Source organism: Megalobrama amblycephala, linkage group LG3 (assembly GCF_018812025.1).
Source record: "Megalobrama amblycephala isolate DHTTF-2021 linkage group LG3, ASM1881202v1, whole genome shotgun sequence".
Taxonomy (NCBI): Eukaryota; Metazoa; Chordata; class Actinopteri; order Cypriniformes; family Xenocyprididae; genus Megalobrama; species Megalobrama amblycephala.
In genome coordinates this window covers 38,308,666-38,327,488 of record NC_063046.1, presented here as the reverse complement: position 1 = coordinate 38,327,488, position 18,823 = coordinate 38,308,666, and the positions used below count along the sequence as shown (strand labels likewise).

Below are 18,823 nucleotides of genomic sequence, written 5' to 3'. Positions count from 1 at the left end.
GTTATTGTTCTAATAATACGGAGCCATAATGTAACATATCTTGGTAAATTCTTTCGAGCTGCTTTACAGCTTAACCACAGTTTGCAACATCAGCAGTTATTGAAATAAACTGAATCAACACAGATCTGCTGATATAAATAAATAGGCCTAAATAAATAGCAAAAACCAAGATTGGGTTTGTACGGTTCATTTGAACTATAATTTAATAATTTATGTTATGATGTTGTAGAGGTACAATGTACAGATGCCTATATGTTTTGCATAAAGTAAGAATATTTAATAAAGAATCTTAAACTTCCAATATTAAACATGTTCTCGTCATTTTGCTCTTAACTGCAGTCAAAATACAAATAGGCCTATAAAATATTGTGTAGCCCATTGTGGAGAGTCAGATTAGGCGCAAACTATCTATAGCAGAAACGTTTTATCTTAATAGCCTAGCACTTGTTGAATAACAAAATGTTGATTATTGGGAAATCAACGTTTTTTTTTTTTGTTCATAATTGTGTAGCTTATGGCATGACATTTCTGTTTATGAGCGTGTTAATGAATACAAACTGCACAATTGCAGTTTATCAGATTGTTACATAGCTATAATTGCACGATAGTTGAAACATTAACACATTAAAATCGTCTGATAATCATACAGTAGTTAACAAGAACCCTTTGTAAGCGATGTACCATTACATCATGGGCATAAGGGACACCCCCGCAGCCCCCACGCTATGCTGGGCCCCGTCGCAGATTATTTAGGCTACTAGCCTTTGCTTTTTTTAGAACTAAACTCAATTGACTCAAGATAAAAATAAAGCATCCAACTGAATCAGAAAATGCAAGCAGAATACAATAGAAAATAGTGCTAAATTACCACAAAAGGGGGGAAAATTCACTTTTGTTTCCATCGCCTTTTGTAAGGTAGCCAAGACAACAGCAAGCTTTGATGCGCTTTTACTGTGTTACTGTTAGCGGTTGTGTGCCGAGACAAATAAATATGTTCGGTCTTTGCTGAGTGTAGGACTTGGCCTATTTATTAGCTCAATTAATTATCAAGAGGGGTAATTGAGTTACAGGGAATAAGAATCGAATCAACTGTAATTGATTCGCTGTAAATGATTCAGAATTAATATTTAACACTTCATCAATTATTCGTCCAGCGAAAAATTGAGGTTAAAGTATTTTACCAATTCTGGATAAAATATTATTCTGCTGCCAACAGTAACAATATTTTATTATGATTATTATTATTATAATTATTATATTATTATAAGCAAGAGGTAACTTGATCTTTTAAGTTTAAGGCAGTAATTTGACACACAGCACAAGAAACTCGTATATGTGAAAATCAAAACAAGCTTTATTGACTACTTCTAATGATTACAGGAAACTAAGGCTAAACACACACATGCATACATACGCACACACACACACATTCGCGGAGTTGATATGAGTTATGAAGAAAGTCCCAAATACTAACTAAACATCGCAACCTGAGGAAAATCACAAAAGCAGAGCTTTGGCTTGATTCTTTAGGTTTAAAGGAGTTTCACCAGTTTCCAGCAAGAGAGAGAAGTTTGCTTGTACCTGCATTTGCTCTGACAGCTGAGGTAATCGGGTTGTTCTGCGACTCGTGTGCAGCGGAGTCCCGTTCTGGATTGGCTGTCTTTCAGGTGCGTCTTCTCGGGAAAGCCCTTCGTGGGTTGCGCAGAAGCTTTAAAGTTGTTGCCGGCTGGTGAAACGCGCTGTTCTGAGCAGTTTTCTTCTTTGGAGTCTTTGGTCAGATATTTCACGGAGTGTTTTGGAGTCTGGATGTGACGGCTGTTGAATGGTCAGCTGCGCGGCTCGTGGATGAAGTCGGCGACTGTTAGATGGAAAATCAGCCCCGGTAAAGGATCAGTTCTCAACTTCTTCTTTTCAGCATGACCCAAGCGACTTTTCCGCCGTGGTCAAAGTAGCAGTGCTTCGGCTACTGGGTTTCAACTCCGACTAACCACTTCGACCGACTTTTTGACCGATTTCTGACAACTAGCTATTGGGAAAGCATAGTTTTAAAGGAGGAAGTTAGCTCCGTCCCCCGATGTGTTTCTCCAATGAGACGTTGCTACGGAGCTTAGACACGCCCCGTCTATTGTCCATTGATTGTGATGTCCGTGGAACATAATCATGTTTATCAGTAACTTCATAAAGTTTCCTAATATTTCTCTGGTACCAAATTTCAATATTCATGCACACTGAATCAAAGAGGATAATAAACATGACACACTTCTTACATACATATTACTAGACTGACCTAATTAAAACAATGATTACAATAATGCATTTGAAGAAAACCCACATATTGAATACATTGAATAGACATGTTAGTAATTACATCATGGCATGTATTATTCTGTATATAGTTTAAAATGATCTCTTAATGATGGTCCATTTGAAATTCAAGATTGAGTCTGTAAGCATAAAGTCATTGAACAGCGACCGGAGTCACAAGTGACCGGGTCAAAATGGATTGCTCAACACAAAGGAGGTATAGATAGGACAGATTCGTCTTTAAATCCGTTGATGGGTGTTTTCCTGTTCCGTCCGATAATACAAGAGGGTTTTGTGAGAGAATCAATAGATTTAATGTGATCAGACCCACGTGATAGGTTCTGATTAGTTTATTGCTGATGAGCTAAGAAGTCCTTTAGACAGAGTCCTTTGTTAAAAGAAGTCGCGTCATCACTTCTGTTAAGGCTAGGTTTTTCCTGTCAGGAAATGGATCTTTTGGACCAAATGAAGCTTTGTTCAATCATGCCTCTGGCTGATAAAGCCATTTGGTAACGTCTGTCGAACGAGTCCCTACACTGAGATATTATTATTATTATTATTATTATTATTATATTGCCCAAACGTAAATATCCTAGCCAATAAGTCTAGAGTTAGGCTATTTCTTTATTCTTTTACTGTAAATACATGAATTTAGTTTAGGCCTATATATCATTTGATGCACCAATCGAAATTACTGAAAATTTGCAGCCGAAACAGCAATTTACGCGCTTGTCTAGAAGGGAACCTTATATAGCCTAGCCTATTATGCAAATTTGTGTCTAACTTAGAATTTAGACCAGCTAAAATATATTGTTAGACCAAAACATCTTACCAATTTATTAAGTAATAAAGACATGTATTTAAGAAATTTAATAAAAACAGAAAGACATCTATTGATTCAGCCTTATTCAAAGGCCGTGGAAACATGAGTTCGTTTGTTACGCAATCCATTCCACACGTTGGACGTTCTTGGTTTTCTTCCTAATTATTAAATATATCATGCTATTCACTTTTCATAATCAACATTGGTGACATCTTAAAAAAAATTATATTAGGCTATAGCCCAATATTTAAATATAAATATGAAACTAAATTGGTTACATTTTTATCCCTCTGGCCGACGAAAGCGCCGGCGCGTTCTGATGGATTTTCTCCTCATGACAGCTGAAACAACTTAAAACAGGCCTTCCGTCATTTTTTGGCAATAGCCTACAGATTAGTGCAAGACTACAAATGGTCTACTTTTATTTGTGTACACTCACAATAACAACAAAACCTTGTACTTGTGAAAAATAAAATAAAATAAATAAAAAACAGGGTGAGCTTTTAGCTCGTCTCAAAAATGAACTTAAACTCAGCGAATAATTGTACCTAAATGAAAGAAATATCTCAATTCGATAATAAATTCGTAGGTCTGTGTTAAATAAGAGGCGATCTATGCGCTGGAATGTGTTGTTTCTGAATTTGTATTTGATATTTTAAGGAATTGAATACACTCCTGCATTTAAATGCGGCTGCAGGAGTTGCAGTTTTTTTATGACGTTTTATTAATCCGTCCATTCTTTTTGGTTTCAATGATTTAGCTAAATCGTGCCTTAATAATGGGAGCGAAATGATTCAGTGACTCACGTTTTAAAATAAAGGATATAATTCATGAAACACGCAACAATTTCTTAATCAGTGTCCAAACAGATTATATATTTTTCCTAAGTAGTTATCTGTCAAAATAAAGGATAACAAAGTATGTGCGTGTCAAAAATCCATACTGTTTTATTAAAGGAGTTTAAAATATAAATAAAAAATGTATTTGTGATAAATATAGGCATAATATGTGAGAAAATTGACATTTTGCATAAAGATAAATGTGCTTAGATGCATTTGTTGGATAACGTGGTTAAAGCTCCACTCAGCGGTCAAAAGCTGCAAATGCACTTTGCGATGCGGCAGCGGCGGCGGTAGAAACACCGTTTTGGATGGCCACCTACTGTAGGTCAGTTGGCAACATGATTGGGTATAAAAAGAGCCTCTCAGAGTGGCAGTGTCTCTCAGAAGTCAAGATGAGCAGAGGATCACCAATTCCCCCAATGCTGCGGCGAAAAATAGTGGAGCAATATCAGAAAGGAGTTCAGTTTGAAGTTATCATCATCTACAGTGCATAATATCATCCAAAGATTCAGAGAATCTGGAACAATCTCTGTGCGTAAGGGTCGAGGCCGGAAAACCATACTGGATGCCCTTGATCTTCGGGCCCTTAGACGGCACTGCATCACATACAGGAATGCTACTGTAATGGAAATCACAACATGGGCTCAGGAATACTTCCAGAAAACATTGTCGTGAACACAATCCACCATGCCATTCACCGTTGCCGGCTAAAACTCTATAGGTCAAAAAAGAAGCCATATCTAAACATGATCCAGAAGCGCAGGCGTTTTATCTGGGCTAAGGCTCATTTAAAATGGACTCTGGCAAAGTGGAAAACTGTTCTGTGGTCAGACGAATCAAAATTTGAAGTTCTTTTTGCAAAACTGGGACGCCATGTCATCCGAACTAAAGAGGACAAGGACAACCCAAGTTGTTATCAGCGCTCAGTTCAGAAGCCTGCATCTCTGATGGTATGGGGTTGCATGAGTGCGTGTGGCATGGGCAGCTTACACATCTGGAAAGGCACCATCAATGCTGAAAGGTATATCCAAGTTCTAGAACAACATATGCTACCATCCAGACGTCGTCTCTTTCAGGGAAGACCTCGCATTTTCCAACATGACAATGCCAGACCACATACTGCATCAATTACAACATCATGGCTGCGTAGAAGAAGGATCCGGGTACTGAAATGGCCAGCCTGCAGTCCAGATCTTTCACCCATAGAAAACATTTGGCGCAGCATAAAGAGGATGATGCGACAAAGAAGACCTAAGACAGTTGAGCAACTAGAAGCCTGTATTAGACAATAATGGGACAACATTCCTATTTCTAAACTTGAGCAACTTGTCTCCTCAGTCCGCAGACGTTTGCAGACTGTTATAAAAAGAAGAGGGAATGCCACACAGTGGTAAACATGGCCTTGTCCCAACTTTTTTGAGATGTGTTGATGCCATGAAATTTAAAATCAACTTATTTTTCCCTTAAAATGATACATTTTCTCAGTTTAAACATTTGATATGTCATCCGTGTTGTATTCTGAATAAAATATTGAAATTTGAAACTTCCACATCATTGCATTCTGATTTTATTCACAATTTGTACAGTGTCCCAACTTTTTTGGAATTTGTACTGATTGAGCTATTACACAAGACATGCTACGGATTTTGGTAAGATGTACTGTATCTTTTAACATACCTTCAGATGTTTAGTCATGTTTATTAAGCGCTGTAACTGGTATTAAAGCGGAGGAGAGGATGTTCACATGCGCTCCGTGCTGCCGCTTCTCTTTAAAGGATTAGTCCACTTTCAAATAAAAATTTCCTGATTTCCTGAATTTACTCACCCCCATGTCATCCAAGATGTTCATGTCTTTCTTTCTTCAGTCGAAAAGAAATTAAGGTTTTTGATGAAAACATTCCAGGATTATTCTCCTTATAGTGAACTTCAATGGCCTCCAAAAGGTTGAAGGTCAAAATTACAGTTTCATTGCAGCTTCAAAGGGCTTTAAATGATACCAGACGAGGAATAAGGGTCTTATCTAGCGAAACGATTGGTCATTTTCGAAAAAAATACAATTGTATATGCTTTATATAAACAGATGATTGCCTTGCACGTGCTTCCGCTTTCCGTATTCTTCAAAAAGCTTACGCTCTATGTCCTACACCTTCCCTATTCTACTTACGGAAAAAACGAAACTGGTGCCGCGTTCGTTCCGTATAGAAACAAAGCCTATTTTTTCGTTTTGAATTGTTTAATTTAAAAGTAGACATTTCAAGCTTTCTATAGATATATTTCTCATGTCTGTAAGGCAAGCAGCCTATACGCTGAGTTTCGGTTCATTTAGCCCATAAGCGCCCGCACCTCCATGTCATGATTATATTGTCTGCTATATTTTCTTCTTATTTATTAAATCCAGGTGATGAAACATTGATTACAATTAAGATACAATTTTTACAAAATGAAATTCACTTTAAAGAAAGGCTTTCTACAAAACAAAACTTAATGAAATAGTCAAAATAATGTCTGACCCACTCCATGTCTCCCGATATATTGTGCATCTTATGATGTATCCTATCTTACTCATGCTCTTCACTTTTCATAATCAAATAGATACGTAACATAGGCCTATTTAAACATAAATATGAAACTAAATTTTATCGTAAAATGCATTATAGATTAAATTTAAATAAATGCAATTAACTGAACTTTAGGGTGTTTTTTGATCTACTTCAATAGGACTGGTTTGTTTTTGAAATATGGTTAAAGTGTGCTGCTGAATGTACTGACAATCATTTATGGTAAACTAAAATATACTGTAGTGTAAACTTGTTTCAATAGAATCTCTAATGAAGTTTCAATAAATCTCTAATGAAGTTTCAATTTAGTGCATTTAAAATAAATTAACTTTAAATGTAATATCAAATAATACACTACAATTAAAATTATCAAGTACTTTACATGTGCTTTTTATGTTAGTCAACACATCAAAATAAGTGTTTGTGATGAGCAGGGTGGGCGAGAGCCGTGAGGGAACGGCGCGAGGCCAGTGACGCAAGTGATAATGAGCTCCACCTGGGAGGCGCGCCGGCCTCGAGTCTCTCACGGAGGAGCTCCGGAGGCAAAAAAGGAGGAGCGACAACAGTGAAGTACGAGAGAGGACCAGGCCTGGACTTTATTTTATGTTTTATCATGTTTGTGTGGCCGGCAGACGTCCGCGAGGATCTGCTGGCATTACTTTCGTTTTGTTCTTTGTTTATTTTATTAAAGATTATTGTTTTAATGTTCGCCCGTTCCCACCTCCTTCTTCCTGTATTCACGAACTGTGTTACATTGGTGCCGAAACCCAGGAGGAAGGAGGGACATGCTGTCGGAGAGCCCTCGCTGCTGAGGGTGATCGCGGTGCTGCGGAGTTCGGGCAGCGCGGGAGTGTGAAGACCGCGAGAGGCTGCCCGAGGCAGTGGTGCTGGAGCATAGTGACAGGTGGGACGAAGAGCTCGGTGCCGTGCCCCTGGGACGAGGTGGGGTGGCTGCCGTCCAAGACGGAGCGGATTCGTCGCCGCCGTTCGCCGTTCGCCGTGGGCCGGAGCCTGCTGCCGTCCACCATGAAGGGGAGGAGCAGGGAACAGGGGACTCGCTGCTGGCAGCCCTCAGTCAGAGGAGCCATCGCTGGCCGCCAGGGGGCGGAGGAGGATCGAGCCGTCCACGGAGCATCCAGTACCATCGCATGGCACCGCGAGGAAGAGCCTCTCGGCTGGCTGAGGACCGAGCGGCAGTGTGTCTGGGAACCGGACCAAGAAATTTTTTTTTTCTCATTTTCCTCTCTCCCCTCTCTTGTTCTATCGCTCCCCTTGCTTCCGTCTTCTTTCTCTCGTCTCGTCTGTCCTTACCCCCAGGTACTGCGGCCGCCGAGACAGGCCCCGGGGGGAATAGAGCGCAGTCTCGGGAGTACCCCCTGGCCTGCGCGGGGCAATGGGGGTATGTGACGAGCAGGGCGGGCGAGAGCCGTGAGGGAATGGCGCGAGGCCGGTGACGCAAGTGATAATGAGCTCCACCTGGGAGGTGCGCCTCGAGTCTCTCACGGAGGAGCGACGACAGTGAAGGACGAGAGAGGACCAGGCCTGGACATTATTTTATGTTTTTTTTATGTTTGTGTGGCCGGCAGACGTCCGCGAGGGTCTGCCGGCATTACTTTCATTTTATTCTTTGTTTATTTTATTAAAGATTATTGTTTTAACGTTCGCCGGTTCCCGCCTCCTTCTTCCCGTATTTACGAACTGTGTTACAGTGTACTTTAAAACTATTAGATTATTAAAATAATGATTTAAATGTACTTTAAAATAAAAAAAAAATATTTGACATTACAAAGTACATTTAAAAAAAAAAAAACATACTTGAGGGTGTTAAGAAACATTCATGAAGGTGTACTCTCTTTAAATCCACTTAAGTGGACTTTTATTTAATTATATTTGCTGCAATTACAGATCTTTTTTTTTAATGTTCTTTTAAGATTTGAAGTACACTACAAACTACACTTTCAATACAGTTAAATTATTCTCTATTTCACAAGGGTATACACATATATCGAAAAGAAATGTTTGCATGTGTTTTTAAACAGGTCAACCTTTATTGAATCAGGACCTCAGTGTATAGGGTTTTTTTTTTTTTTTTTTTTTTTTTTTATATAGTTTCATCAGAGATAAGTTGACATTAAACCTGTGCTTATAAACCTTGCAGGTGGTTCTGACTATCTGACTCTGGAAACCTGCTCGTTTTCAGCAGATGTTTTTAAACAGACATGTCACACTGACGATTTTAATACAGTTGCAAGAAAAAGTATGTGAACCACTTGCAGAATCTCATAGATCATCCAGGTAACCACACACAGTATTAAGAACCAATGGTTGACAAACTTTTGACCGGAGCCATTTTAATAAATTCTGCTTTTTTTGTTTTTTTTCTTGTCGACTATACATATAAGTGTCCTCCACTAATATTGGCACCCTTGGTAAATATGAGCAAAGGTGGCTGTGAAAATAAATCTTCATTGTTTATCCTTTTTAGCTTTCTGTAACCCACCACAAGTGGGTGAATAACTGGCCACAGGCTGTAGTAAGAATGTATTGCTTGTACAAGCTTTTATTCACAATAAATACCAAGTTTTGTATAAAAACAATTAGATATTTAAAACACGAGTACACATCATTCAGCAAGGAGAAAGAAACAAAAACAAAACAAATTTATGACAAACCACAGGGCTCCAATCCGGGCACAACTATACGTGTGTAGGAAAATATAGCCACTACTTGCAATGCACACTCCAAATACAGTACAAAAATCCACGGCACTCAAAAGGATAAATAAATCACCAGGAACCACAGAAGAATGCCCACCACCTCACCAGTGCCAGTCACACCCTTGGAGGAGACCCTGCAGCTGCCATGGAAGTAAGATGGAAAACTAAAAAGAAAAAGAAAACAGTATCAATTGAAAGCATACAATAATATAAATACACAACATCCAAAGAAAAAATGAGGGTAATTCACCAAAAATAAAAGAAATCAAATAGTAACAATAGCCGTGCTAGTCCTGCAACATAAAAACCTTTTATTAATAACTGAAACACACATTTGCATAAATCAAATTATTTAATCTAATCAAATACCTTTAAATGAACTGGATTAAAGAAAAAAAAAGGAATACATCAACCACACGGTTCTTCTTTAAAAGGAACCTACAAAACAAACTTTCATGAAAACAAATAAAATAAAACATACAAACAAATAAAATGTAAACATATAAATGAAATAAACTAAATAGCACTTGTCATTACCTAATTCGCTCTCACTCATTCAACACTCTGAAGGCTGCATCACCAGGCCAATCACCATCAACACACAAGGACTTCTGAAATGCAACAACAAGATAAAACGACTTTCTACCCACCCAAATTAACCTACTATTATCCTTGCATAAACCCATTACCTTGATAAAACAAATACATACGACTGCCTTATGCCCCACGTTCAAAAATCACATAAAGGTGACCTACAGACAAACAATTAGAAGCATGAGCAGCATGAGGCAATATAACAGTCTCGTTGCTCAAAACAGGAACAGCCCTCGGTTAAATTAAATGAACTATTAAGAACAACATTACCTGATGCAAGCTCACGCTTATTTCCGAGTTCAATGAATGAATGAAACGAGGACGCGCAGTACTTCCGTGCGTCTATTTATAGCGTGCCAACTACGTAATGACGCAATTCTTAAAATTGTCCCAAAGACTATTGGGAGTTGTAGTCCCCAACCCATACGTCAACCGGTTACATTTCATTAAAAAACCCCACAAAATTCTAACTTTTAATTTAAAGGGGTCATGAACTGCATTGGTTTATTGTTTTATAATGTTTCCTGGGGTGCACCTATAATGTTAGTATGCTTTTTACATCCAAAATTGTCATAATCCCTACCCTGATTTTAGCCTCTGATTTGAATGCTCCATTTTAAGGGGCATGTCTGCTGTGAGACTTCAGTTTAAACGCCCACTGCTGTGATTGGCTAACATCTTTGCATATGAAAATATCCAAGTATTACTCTTTCTTTTAGCGTGTTTTTACTATTACAGCTCTAAGGTTAACTAATCGTGAAAAGTGTTGCATTATATTTAGATCATAGCATGAAAGGTTGCAGAGATGAACATTGTAGCCGATCACAGACAATGTTGAGTACATGAAAGCAGTGATCTCGTCATTGCAACTCAATTTCTGTACACTAACAAATGCTTTCATCTTCACTAACAGTGCATACGCGATATAACTAAAAGATTCGTTGAATAAAACAGGAGTTTTGCACGCCAGTCACTGATAAACTCGCGCTGTTTGATTGACCGCTTCAGCGCGTGCTGCTCCAATGATTACAAAGGGGGCTTTCTTTGAGGTTCTTTATATAATTTAATCACCGTTAAATTACTGATTATTTTCATCCTAATAAGAGAAACAACGCAAGGTGACGTTTGGGAAAAGGACGGTTTGATTTGATTTACTGACACACAGACAAAGAACATCTGACTGTACATGAATCATTAATATCAGATCAGGCATTAGAATTAACACTGTTACTCACATGTTGTTGCATCACTGTGGAGTCCAGGCACTGCACAATATTTTGTAATCCTCAACGGCATGTTTATTGCTTGGTAGCTCGATCTGGTTTAGCACCACATAGGCCTATATTACTATTGCATGTCATGCATGAATCGGTGGGCGGGGCTAAACAGGCAGGGATGAAGTAGGCGTTGATCTTCTTCTGCAGAGGCAGTGCTTGCTGCCCTTTGATGGCATAGATCTCCACTTTGTAAATCCTGTCGTTTTCTGGGTCTGGTGTCAATAAAAGCTTTTATTGGACTAACAAGGAAGTTTTCAGCTCTAAAACTTACAGGATATTCTTATAGTATGATGACCTCTTATATGTCAAAAATTTGATTTTTCAAATGTCATGACCCCTTTAAGTAAAACAATTGAAAATGGGGGAAAAAGTTTATGATGAAATAAATGTTTTTCTCTAGTTCACTTTGGCCACAATTATTGGCACCCAATTATTGCAATGTCCTTTTCCCAAGATAACAGCTCTGAGTCTTCTTCTATAATGCCTGATGAGTTTGGAGAACACCTGACAAGAAGTCAGAGACTGTTCCTTCATACAGAATCTCTCCAGATCCTTCAGATTCCCATCTCCATGTTGGTGCTTCTTCTCTTCAGTTCTTTCCACTCATTTTCTAGTTTTCAGGTCAGGGAACTGAGACGGCCATAGCAGAAGCTTCATTGTGTGCTCAGTGACACATTTTTGTGTTGGTTTTGATGTTTGTTTTGGATCATTGTCCTGATGGAAGATCCAACCACGGCCCATTATTGGATTTCTAGCAGAAGCAGTCAGGTTTTGATTTTTATCTGTTGGTATTTGATAAAATCCATGATAAAATGTATCTGAACAAGATGTCCAGGACCTCCAGCAAAACAAATAAGCCCACAACTTTAAAGATCCAGCAGAATATTTCATCGTGGGCACATCCCTGTGTGCAACAAACCCATCTGGTGGATTTGCTGCCAAAAACCTCTTTTTTTAGATTCACCTGACCATAGAACCAGGTCCCTTTTGAAGTTCCAGTCTTGCCTAACAACTAAATTTACTGGAGTTTGTTTTTGGATGAGCAAGAAGGATTTTTCTTGAAACTCTCCTAAACAACTTGGGAGGATGTAGGTGCTGTTTGGTAATTTTTTTTAGGCTTTCTGACCCAAAGACTTAACTAATTTCTGAAATTCTCCAGCTGTGATCCTTGGAGAGTCTTTCTCACAGCCACCTTTGCTCATATTCACCAAGGGTGCCTATATTTGTGGAGGGCACTGTATATATAATACACTGTATATATAATATATTCAGTCGAGAGATAACTTGTATCATCAATATCCCTACAGGCTCTTAACCATCAGAAACACAAAGCGCCATTGTCAAGTCTATATATATATATATATATATATATATATATATATATATATGGACAATGGAATATATATACATACACTACTGTTCAAAAGTTTGGGGTCAGTAAGATTTTTTAAATGTTTTAAAAGAAGTATCTTCTGCTCACCAAGCCTGCATTTATTTGATTAAAAATACAAACAAAAACAGTAATATTGTGAAATATTATTCCAATTTAAAACAGCTGTTTTCTATGTCAATATACAGTAAAGTGTAAGTTATTCCTGTGATCAAAGCTGAATTTTCAGCATCATTACTCCAGTCTTCAGTATCACATGATCCTTCAGAAATCAATCTAATATGATGATTTGATGCTCAGGAAACATTCATTATTATTATCAATGTTGAAAAGTTGTGTACAATTTTTTCAAAATTCTTCGATGAATAGAAAGTTCAAAAGAACAGCATTTATTTAAAATAGAATATTTTCTAACATTATAATTCTATAATGTTTATAGAATTATAATTCAGTCTTTACTGTAACTTTTGATCAGTTTAACTCATCCTTGATGAAAAAAAGTATTGATTAATTTTATTTCTATCCCCCAAAAATAAAATTAAAATTCTTACTGACCCCAAACTTTTGAACGGTAGTGTTTAATGTTACAAAAGATTTAGATTTCAGACAAATGCTGTTCTTTTGAACTTTCTATTCATCATAGCATCATGACATAAAAATGTAAATAACTGTTTTCAACATTGATAATAATCATAAATGTTTCTTGAGCATCAAATCATCATATTAGATTGATTTCTGAAGGATCATGTGACACTGAAGACTGGAGTAATGATGCGCTACATATATACAGGTGAGGTGTACTCCTCACCTGGTTGCTGCCACTCACGCTTGACACCATCTGAACCAAATAAGTTTATCTTGGTCTCACTCTCATCAGACCACAGGACATGGTTCCAGTAATCCATGTCCTTAGTCTGCTTGTCTTCAGCAAACTGTTTGCGGGATTTCTCGTGCATCACCTTTAGAAGAGGCTTCCTTCTGGGACGACAGCCATACAGACCAATTTGATGCAGTGTGCGTCATATGGTCTGAGCACTGACAGGCTGACCCCCCACCCCTTCAACCTCTGCAGCAATGCTGGCAGCACTCATACGTCTGTTTCCCAAACACAACCTCTGGATATGATGCTGAGCATGTGCACTCAACTTCTTTGGTCGACCATGGCTAGGCCTGTTCTAAATGGAACCTGTCCTGTTAAACCGATATATGGTCTTGGCCACTGTGCTGCAGCTCAGTTTCAGGGTTTTGGCAATCTTCTTAAAGCCTACGACATCTTTATGTAGAGCAACAATTTATTTATTTATTTTTTCAGATCCTCAGATAGTTCTTTGCCATGAGGTGCCATGTTGAACTTCCAGTGATCAGTATGAGAGTGTGAGAGCGATAATACCAAATTCAACACACCTGCTCCCCATTCACACCTGAGACCTTGTAACACTAATGAGTCACATGACACTGGGGAGAGAAAATGGCTAACTGGGCTCAATTTGGACATTTTCACTTAGGGGTGTACTCACTTTTGTGGTCAGCGGTTTAGACATTAATGGCTGTGTGTTGAGTTATTTTGAGGGGACAGCAAATTTACACTGTTATATAAGCTGTACACTCACTACTTTACATTGTCACTTCACTTCTTTGTATATATATATATATATATATATATATATATATATATATATATATATATATATATATATATATATATATATATAGACATACATACAGTATATACATATAATATGACTTTGAGTACGGCACTTTGTGTTTGATGGTTGAGAGCCTGTAGGGATATTGATGAGATATCAGTTATCTCTCGACTTTATTGACACAAAAGGCACAACACATTTATGGTGAAAGGGCATCTCAAACATGATCAAACAAACAAAGCACAAGGTCAGAGTCGAATGGTTTGAGAAGCTCTGTAATCTGTGGTGGAATCGCATTGGCAGTAACTGAGGGACTGACAGAAAGAAAACACTTCTACATGATGCACAGATGTGTAAACACCTAATATATTTGCAAATGGATGTAGATGAATGATCCAACTCCAGACAACGGCTACACACAATATTAAAAACTCACCTTTCACTTTTCACATTTATTTATTTCATGTTTTGATTTATTTATTTCATGTTTGGAAAGGAGGAGATAACACGTGCACACTTCATGTTTTAAAACCTTTGTTCCAATTACCATTTCCTTGCATCTTATTTCCTTGAACATTAAATCAAAAGAGCACATATCTGTGGATACTGACACCTAATGAAAATCAAAATGAGCGAGAGGTTTTCAAACACAAATGTGTCACTAAATTAACAGCAGGAGTAGTGCTTGCTTTGTGATGTCGTAAACACACATACATACAAAGTTTTCAATCCTGCAGATAAAGGGAAACCTGAGAACCTAAAGGTTTAATTTGGCCTTTAAGCATATTGTTAGCAGTACATGTGTAAATACAGTTTGTAAATACAGTTAGCAAACATTTGTAAGCCTTTTAAGCTCATTTATCCAATTGTCCATCAAATCTGCTAATGCGCATTAAAAAAAAAAAAAAAAGAAAAGAAAAGTTCTTTACTCTAGTAAAGTGCTTTAATGTGACACACACACACAGTCATCAAAGCACTTGTCTTTCTGGATTGATGTTAATTGGTAGTTGAACGTCAGTTCTTCACACCTGAGTGTTTCTCTGTGGATTTCATCTCTATCCACTAGCAAAGATTATTAAAACCCACTGGGAGCTAAACGGATTTGACGCAAAATCCAAGATCCCAGATCTAAAGAAGAACTACATCTCGACTCGCATACTATTCACTACAACTGCGCTTTGCTGGTTATGGGAAAGTGCATACTTTTCAGAGATCACAAACATTTTGTGAGAAAGTGTACTTCAAATCCTAAAAGTGTAAATATATATATTATAATGTGTGTGTGTACACTTTAATGACTGTATTTCTTAACACACTTAAGTAGACTTTTAAAAACTGCACTTTATAATAATAATGTCAAATTAAAAGCTTTTGTATTAACTAGCATACTATAGCACATGAAAAAATGATGAAACACATTTTAACTGTAGTGTTATTTGATATTACATATTTGATATGTACTAAATTGCGACATTATCCTTATAAACATATTTAAATACATCTAAAGTGTACAGCAACAGCAACTTTCAGTACTACAGTACGTGGACTAATAATACTAATAATAGTAATAATTTTGACGTCTAATTTTCCTGAGTAGCAGTTTTTTGTTTGGTGCTTCAAGCTGTGAAGGCGTCCGTTGATCTTAGAGAGATTTTAATTGGCTTCAATGCCAATCTGGAAACCCAGCTTACAGAAAAAGAGTCATCCATTTGCTGTTTTATCAGGCTGTAGTCAACTAATTTATGGTAATTTATGCAAGGTTGTTCAGACTGGGCTCTTATGGTATTGGGCCGAGACACTTTAATTTAAATATCTGAAGCCTCATAGTGCTGTAAAACCACAAACTGAATTTTTCATCTGACAAACAGAAACAGCGTGGAAACATTATATAATTATTTTGAGATGATTTAAAAATGAATCATTAGCGAGCATTTTGAGTCTGTCAAGGGCTCTGGACACAATGTTTGAATCTGTCTATCGAAACAGTGACTTTATCACCACCTTTGTAATTACAGGCTATGGAGTACATTTGCATTCGTACTGTGATTATTTTACAGCAGGAACAGCTGGGAGTGTGTCTCTCAATGTGCGATTTTTTTTTTTTTTTTTGGATGTTACTTTTGGCAAATCTTCTCCAGCTTTGACCTTCATAAGTTGCTTGTTTTCAGAGCTTGGAGCCATTTCTGCTGAGCGTTACACTTCTGCTAAACATCAGAGACATCAAATGACCAACGGTTGCTAAACAGAATTCAATATGTCCAGCGCGTGGACACGCAATTAGTGCTGCAGGAGGAGCAGCACAGCTATTTTGAGTCGTCACACACACTCCTGCGCAAGAGAATAGAAGAATGGGCTTGTGATCTCAGGAGAACAACGGCCAGACTTCAGCTGCACACCATTACACCACTCACTGCAAATGAAGTGCTGATGCCATTAAAACAATCTCAAACAAATCCAAGAACGTCTCCCGACACACTCACAGGCCTCAGGATTGTGCTGAACAGTTTTTGGGGAAGCTGTTTTGAAATATTTGCTTTCCATGGCAGATTAGGTAAACTACTGAGTAGTTACTGAATATTAAAAGTAATTAAACAACAGACAAGATACACGTCAAGTATGGTGACGGTATCTCTTACAAAAAAAGAAGTATACTTCAAGTTCATTTTATTAAAATTCATGTATAATTTCAAATTATAGTTAATGTAGTAAGTATACACAAAAAACAACAAACCAATTCTCAGTCAGAAATTGCTTGCACAAATAATTACAAAGAAATGGCAAACAACACATTGAATTAAACATGAAACTTTTCTTTAGGTGAACTTAACATGATACTTATAGTATACTTTTTATAAATTATTTTTGCTTCCCCCATATGTTACATAAAATATTACAATTAAATTACAATTAGTTTAATTACAATAAACATAATTGTCTTTAACATGCCATTGCTAGTTAGTATCTAACACATGAACTTAAATATATTAAGTTGGTTCAACAGAACATTGTTTGTTTAAATTTTAACTTGTTTTAATGTTGTTGTATGGACCTTAACGTATTGCTTGTAAAAGTTTTCCTTAACCCTCAGGGGTCTGAGGCTGATTTGGGGCCTGGAGAAGTTTTGACATGCCCTGACATTTGTGCTTTTTTCAGTTGTTCATAAACATATTAATGGAAAAAGTGTCATTACACTGTATTCAGCACAAACTAGGCTACAATAATATGTAAGGAACATGTATGTACATGTTTGTATTTTTGAAGGAATAACGTTTATGCGTGGTTATTGAAAAAACAAAACAACTTAAGTCACTGAAATAAAGCCAAAAAATATATATTAAATCTGTGTTCACAAGACTTCTGGGTATTGGTGTCACAGACACGTCAGGTTCCAACCTCAACCAATCACAGCGCACACCATCTCCAGAGTACTGATCACCGCCACCTGCACCTCATCACCTCACTCATCAGCAGCACCATAAAGAGCACACACACACAGCACTCCATGTCCGGTCTCGTTCGCATATACTTCCTGTTATGCTTACCTCAAGGACTCCTCTTCGTATACTCACCTGTCTCCAGCGTGTCTCCTTCCCTCTGTGTGCCTCGTCTACTGTGTGGGTGTGCTCCAGTCAGCTCCAAGTGTCTCCAGCGATCTCCAAGCTCCAGTGTATATCTCCCTGCAACGAAAAGGACAGTAACTATTCCTTATATCACCTTCTGAACATCATCTGCATCCATTCTACTCACCTGTTTGAGATCTCATGCTCTACTGTGGTCAATAAACTACCGATACCTGTTTACATCTGTGTCTGCCTCCTGTGTACCGTAACAGAAGACCGGACCAACACCGCAGACCCAGTATGAGCCAACCGGATCCCTTTCTAGACCTGGTGGATGCGCTTCGGCGAACTTTCACCATCAATCCACCACCACCATCTCCTGTCACTGCTCCTGCACCTGCACCAGCGAACACCACCACCAGCGCCATTAGCTCTCCTTCACCACCGCCGTACACCAGTCCCATGGCCAAACTGGCACCCTACTCAGGATCGGCGGAGGATTGCAGCGGATTTCTGCTGCAATGCACACTGATCCTGGAGATGCAGCCGCACATGTACCCGAGTGAGTCATCCAAAATCGCATTCATCATTTCTCAGCTCAGCGGCAAAGCATTGAAGTGGGCAAATTCCATCTGGTCCCAACAGGGCGCTGTAACCCAATCCTACTCGCGTTTATTTCCCACTTCCGGGAGGTGTTTGGGAAACCGATTACAGATTCGTCTGCTGGTGAGAAACTCTATAATTTGAAACAAGGATCAATGTCTATTTACGATTATGCTTTGCACTTCAGAACGCTTGCAGCAGCTAGCGGATGGAATGAACAAGCTCTGATCACAACATATCGTCAAGGATTGGAACCTCGGGTACGGCTGCATCTCGCTGCATGTGAGGATTCCATCGGCCTTGAGAAATTCATCCAGCTCTCCATTCGCTGTGCCACTTGCATGCAGGCGTGCATCCAAGAGCACCAGGATCAGTCACTTCCCAACATGCTCCTCTGCCGATCCGAACCGGTCAGCTCCCCAGAACCAGCCCAAGTACCCATGGATGTGGAAAATTCCCGCTTATCTCCGGAAGAGCGCCGCCGTCGGCTGACCCTGAATCTTTGTTTG

General features: G+C 38.4%; 1 protein-coding gene and 1 long non-coding RNA gene across 4 annotated transcripts in view; one reads left to right on the top strand and one right to left on the bottom strand.

Annotated features, from left to right (window-relative positions):
- LOC125263978 (receptor-type tyrosine-protein phosphatase delta) overlaps window positions 1-18,823 on the top strand; it is a 600,442-nt gene that overhangs the window by 48,602 nt on the left and 533,017 nt on the right. The window lies entirely within an intron of this gene.
- LOC125264018 lies at window positions 8,941-11,172 on the bottom strand. 3 transcript variants are annotated; one of them, XR_007183963.1, is made up of 5 exons: window positions 10,109-11,172; window positions 9,934-9,996; window positions 9,782-9,855; window positions 9,614-9,682; window positions 8,941-9,537 (listed from the first exon to the last, which is right to left on the bottom strand). It is a non-coding gene; the product is annotated as an uncharacterized LOC125264018 (long non-coding RNA). The 3 variants fall into 3 exon arrangements; XR_007183962.1 differs by having other exon boundaries at window positions 8,943-9,408; window positions 10,109-10,582; XR_007183961.1 differs by having other exon boundaries at window positions 8,941-9,682; window positions 10,109-10,513.